A 6,000-nucleotide genomic window follows, 5' to 3' on the forward strand; every position below is an offset into this window, starting at 1 on the left:
ATCCAGCCTTTCTACTCTGGCTTTCTGTAGGAAGGTGCCCGCAGGTGACTAGGGTGGAGGGAGAGGGCGGCTGGGGATTTATCCCCAACCCCCAAAGCTACACAGTCCTTTTCAGGCTCCAGGTTGACAGTGACTCCATTCCTCTCCCTGAGGCTGCAACTCTACCTGGCCACCCCTGTTTCGGGTACGGCTCCCTGCAGGTTCTGAAGACCACTTCTTCCTGTATCCCTCCAGATCTGCAAGAGTAGCAAAACCCCTCACAGTTCTTGGCCCCAGGGTGCCCACTGTCCTTTGCTAGTGCCCACTGACCCTGACCACACCTCTGCAATGGTCTCTTCATGGCAGTTTCTTCCATGACCTTGTCTGGGTGTGTTGTCTGTTTTCTGCAAGGATTTTGACAAACACAAATATTTTTATCTTGAGTCAACTCTAGAGGTTTTATTAACCAGCATTTTTAAAACAATTTTTGTATTGATAAGTGATGTTCAAGATAGTAGAATTAATTGGCTAGAAGTAGTTGACAGCACCTCTGCTCTTGCCAGAATAGAGTAGAAGAATCTATCCCACCAGATGATTCATGCCGAACTGACATTTTGGGTCAAATAGCCACCTGTTTAGGAAGGGTGGCCATGACTAGATGATTCACTGAAACTTCCCAGGTGAACACTCTTGCAATCATGTCAAGAGAATCCTATGCCAGGTATTCATGGAATCCAAGGAAGGATTGTTGGAATTGTTTCAAGTTAGTAGGTGGCCTGGATGAACTGATTTGTTTATTGTGTTTTGTGTCCACTTACATGTAAAAGTTTACATGTGTCAGGATTTGACTGGGACTTCTGGATTGTGGGTGAGAGACCTTTAACCCTTCCCTACCTCAAACTTAAAGGCTACTAACACTTGAAAGAATGACTAAGTAATTATGAACCACCAACTCGCTTAGATCAGACCACCACAGAGAAAAATACTCTCTCTCCTCTCCAACAAGGAGGGAAGAAAATTGCCTTTCCCAAACACTGCACCTCCCCAAAGATCAAAGGCCACAGTGGCATTGTCTTTTATGTACCCTTTGTGGATTAAGGGTGGGAGGAAGGAGGAAGAGTTTTACCATGCCTTAGTAAATGTTGGAGTGGGTGCTCACCCCATTCCTGATGACTCTTTCCAGAAGATGAGGTACATAGCAACTCGGTATGCAGCTGCGAGCCCCTGTTACCAATTGGGGTCATAAATGCTGCCAGCTCCTTGTCACAATTTACATTTACAATTGCAGGAAAGGACAAAGAGGCCCAGGGAAGCTGAGCCACTCACCAAAGCCAATCTGTATGTGCTGGACAGGGAGTAACTGCAACCCGAATTGCCCACCACATCTGGGCTGCTTTGTGCAGCGAGGCTGACTGTTCAAGGAAGACTTGTACAGCAAATTTAAGTGCAGAATCTGAAGGAGGTCTGTGAGTCGGTCACAAAACAGGCCAGGACTGTGCTTCAGGGAGCCAGGTGAGAAGAGAGAGCGGGTTTCCTTTCCAGAGAGCTGACTACCTGACTGGGGATTTACAACTAACTTCCAACCAACATGGAAACTAGTACTGAACTAGCCCATTGCAGTGTGAGCAGCTCTAAGAACTTAGGCGCACAGAGAAGGGTAATTCAGGCGCAGATTCAGACCAACCTGGCTCACATCCTCGCGCTCCTTAGATAAGTCTCGAAACCTTTCTAAGCCTCACTTTGCCTTTCATTTAAATGGAAATCCACAACAAGACCTCCATCATAGGTTGGTGAGAACGAAGAGCTGCCTGCTGACGAGCAAGGAGGCAAGTGCTCCATTGGCTAACTCACATTAATCAGCTAATACATTAGTAATCACAGAGGAGAGGGTTACCATCAGCATATTCACCTCGCTTCTTGTCGAACGTCACCGTGCATATGATGTCCCAAAGGGCTCCATGGTGGGGGGTGGAATAACCTTGAAGAATGCTAATTAAATGATTGAAGTGACCTGCCAAGGAAATATGATGCAGAAACAGGATTAGCCAAGGGTCAGGCAATTATGGGGGGATTACTCTGCCACTGATTTGTCGGGGGTGACTGAGCGGCACTCAGTATCTGGGGAGCAGTGATCACCTGCTTTCCCACACACTTCCTCAGCCTCAGCCTTTCCCTCTGCCAAAATGCAAGCCGGCTGCTAAAAATGACTCAGAAATCCGTTTGCAGAGTTGTCTTCGCAGAGAGCCACTGCGTGCTGCTATGCAGAGAAGGATTAATTGTTCTCAAGGGTTCTGTTTGCTAATCTCCTCACTCGCTTCGCAAACACCCAAGGTCATGGGTAGCGTGGGTCAGGCTACTGTAATGCAACTCCAGGGTGGTAGTGTTCGGAGGCCAGAATGCATTCCTGCGCCCGAGTTCTTCATGGGTTAATTAAAAAGGTGATCACCAGGCTACCACATAGGAACGGAACCAGAGAGAGACTGCCTGTCTGTCCAGCAGAGGGACAAACATTTCCGTATAAGGCAAATGGAGATGAGGTTCCAGAGGCCTGAAAGGTAACTGTGGCTCAAAAGCCAGTATGTGTTCAGTAGGAAACAAAGCCTTAACCTAGTGGAGGCTCTGTAGGGGGCCCCACAGCTTGAATCAACTGGAACAATCAGGAGATAAACACAGTCCATATTCTATTAACACACAGGAAGAATTTGCAGTTATTTTGTTACCTGCAAAACCTGTGCTCTTATAAATTGACTATGACGGGACACTGATTTAAGATGGGAAATTAGGAAGAAATTTATGCTGAGGAGAAATTCCCTCCTCTCTGGACTTGCCTGGAGTGGTCACTCCCTTCTAAGGGAAAGTTTCCCATGTAGAAAAGTTTAGCTTGCAATCTGCCCTGGGTCTTCTGGAATTTTCTCAGTATCTAGAACAAGGTTGATAAGAACTTTCAAAAAAATCCATTTTATACCCACTTCACACCCACTAGGATGGAGACTATTTCAAAACAACAAAACAGAACCGCATAAGGATCAGCAAGAGTGTGGAGAGGCTGGAACCCTCGGGCGCTGTTCACGGGATTGTAAATGGAAAACAGTATACAGGCTCCTCAAAAAACTGAGAGGCCAAGCGTCACGTGATTCAGCACTCCCACTTCTGGGTCTGCAGCCAAAAGAGTTGAAAGCAGGATCCCAAAGAGATGTCTGCACACCCATGTTCACAGCAGCATTATTCCCCTCAGCCAAGATGTGCTAGCAGGCCCAATGTCTACTGCATGAGTGGATAAAGAAAATGCAGAAGTTCAAGGCCAGCCTCAGCAAGTGTCTTCAAATAAAAAGGACTGGGGATGTAGCTCTGTGGTAAAACATCCTTGGGTTTGATCCCAGTACCGAAAAAAAAAGTAAAGTAAAAAAGAAAAACAATGTGGTACACACACGATGAAATATTATTCAACCTTGAAAATGGAGGAAATTCTGTCATTCTACAACATGATGAAGCTTTAGGAGATAAGCCTGTGACAAAAAGACAAATATTGTGTGATTCCCTTTACATGGGGAATCCAAAGTAGTTAAACAAATGGAAAGTAGGATGGTGGTTTCCAGGGCCTGCGGGGGGGCAGGGGGCAAAAGGACTTGTTTAATGAATAGAGAATTTCAGATTTATCAAATGAAAAACTTCTGGAGATCTGTTTTACAACAATGTGAATATACTGAACACTACTGAGCTGTCATTTAAAAATGGTCAAGATGGTACATTTTGTCACATGCTTTTTGCCACAATAAAAAAAAAAAGAAAAACAATATAATAACTGTTTCAAAAAGCTAAGCTGCTTCATAGATGGAGGAATGGGTAGACAGATTGGAAATAAAACAATTAAAATGTTCATTGTAGGATCAAGGCAGTATATATGTATGTGTGTCTTTACTAAAAGTCTTTTAATTTTTTTGTGTGCTTAAAAAATTCACAATAAAATATTGACAAAGAATGAAAAAATCATATAGTAATTAGGATTTATATTTATGCACCATATATATACCTATACTGCATCTGTAGCTAATAGAACTCATTTTTCTGTTTTATTGGTTTGTTTTTTGAGATTGGATCTCACTGCATCGCAAAGGTTGGTCTCAAACATTTGTGCTTCGGCCATCCTCCTGCCTCAGCCTACTGAGTCCTGGGACAGTAGGCGAGCACCACTGCACTCAGCTTATAACTCATTTTTCTTAAAAAGAGTTAAACCCCTTTGAATGAGTAAAATTGTGGGAGAAAGGGGAGTTTTCCTGCCATGTCCTGCGTGGATGAGGGAGAGTTTCTGTCGGATGAGGACAGTGCCGGCTATTGATTAATCACCAAGAAATGTATCTAATCAAATAAACACAAGAGTCAATAATCTTTCAAATGGAAGGGGGTGTGACAACCTGGGCCATGCCAGGTCTGGCCTCCAACAAGATGGAGAAGCCCACCTTCACCTTTATTTATAGTCTCACAGGTAAAGGGGCCTAGACCGGGAGGGGCTTCCTCTGTGAGGAACAGGCTGGGGTGGAGTTAGGGAAGCCCTTTGCTGAGAGAATTAGCATTTCCTCAGGGGTGAGCCAACTCTGTACAGGGCCACCTATTCCCCAGCTGTCTGAAACAGTCATTCATGGCTGCCAGTTCCTGGGAGTCAGACCTCTGTGTGTCATGGCTCAACCAAGCCTGATTCTGCTAAACATGGATGACTTCCTACATGAAATATTATAAAAATAAAGACTCTTCTTTGCATTGCTTTACTCAACATTTGCCCATCAGCTAACACATGCACCAGTGTTTAGAAAATCTAGAAAAGCTCATAAGTAAATAGCAACTAACCTCTTCTCGATTTTCTGCGGCTCCAATCCTGCTCCCCAGAGCTCATTGTACCTGATCACTTCCGTTTCTTTGTTTCTGGTGGTTAATCCTCTGCCTTCACTAAAATGATTATACCACTCATTTTTTCAGCTTTTGACATCGTCTGTTGACTTTCTGTCCCTGTGGATCTGACTCCCACACATTATTGCGACCCACCATCCTCTCCCCTCCCGGCTGCCTTCCTCTTCCCCGTCCTCCCTGCTAAATACACTATCCTGGGTTTGTCCACCAGTTAGCTCTGCAACTTTTCCAGTGTATACCTCTGTCCCCAGTTTTTGAATCATCAACCATCTCTATCATCTCCTGATTCTGTTAGTATGGTGAGGGTTTTGATCTACCTTCATCCTCCCCTAACCTCTCCCTCAATTCACTTTTCACCCTTCCAACTGTTCATCATCTTTGACTTGCCTTTATATTACTACATCTACTTGAATATGCCAAACAAACAAAGAAACTTACAATTACATGTTGAAAAGTTTCATCCCAGTATGGTAAACAAGCACAATGCTAAGCATATAGTAGGTCCCTTATAAATACCTGGCTAACTGGGAAATAGTCATGTTGGCCAAGCTCAAAAAACAGGGGTCTCACCCTGGCCTCCTTACCCCTGCAAATGTCCATTTCATCATGTTCTTAAGTGAAAAAAAGAGAAGAGGCATTTCATAAACTTCTATGTTATTAAAAATTTTTTAAAGCACCACATCTACTCTGTACCCTTTTAGAATCTGAAAGGCCTGTAGAAACTGCACTAGATGTTTAAAAGTGAGATTAAAGAAATTAATGTGAGATAGAACCATAGGGATGATTAGAGGAAAATCAGATACATTTAGGGGATGGCCTTGACTTTCTCAGTTGGTGGAGCTGTTCCAAACTATTCCTTTGTATCCTGGATGACTTGGATGGACCATAGGCATGAAGCCTGAGGCACACTCTTCTGAGGTGACATCCATTTCATCCTGCCATGCATCCAAGTCCTGCATGGGCTTAATGATGTCACTAAACTTGGATCCAGGGACTCAAGGTTTTCAGTCATTGTTTTCTCCTCCCGCTAATCCCCATTCCCTAATGTGTCCCTGCCAGAGCCCAAGGCTTCTGAAGGACAGGCAGTTCACTCCACAACCTTGCTCCAAGTTACCAAAC

The sequence above is a fragment of the Sciurus vulgaris genome (genome assembly GCF_902686455.1).
Source record: "Sciurus vulgaris genome assembly, chromosome: 4".
NCBI lineage: Eukaryota > Metazoa > Chordata > Mammalia > Rodentia > Sciuridae > Sciurus > Sciurus vulgaris.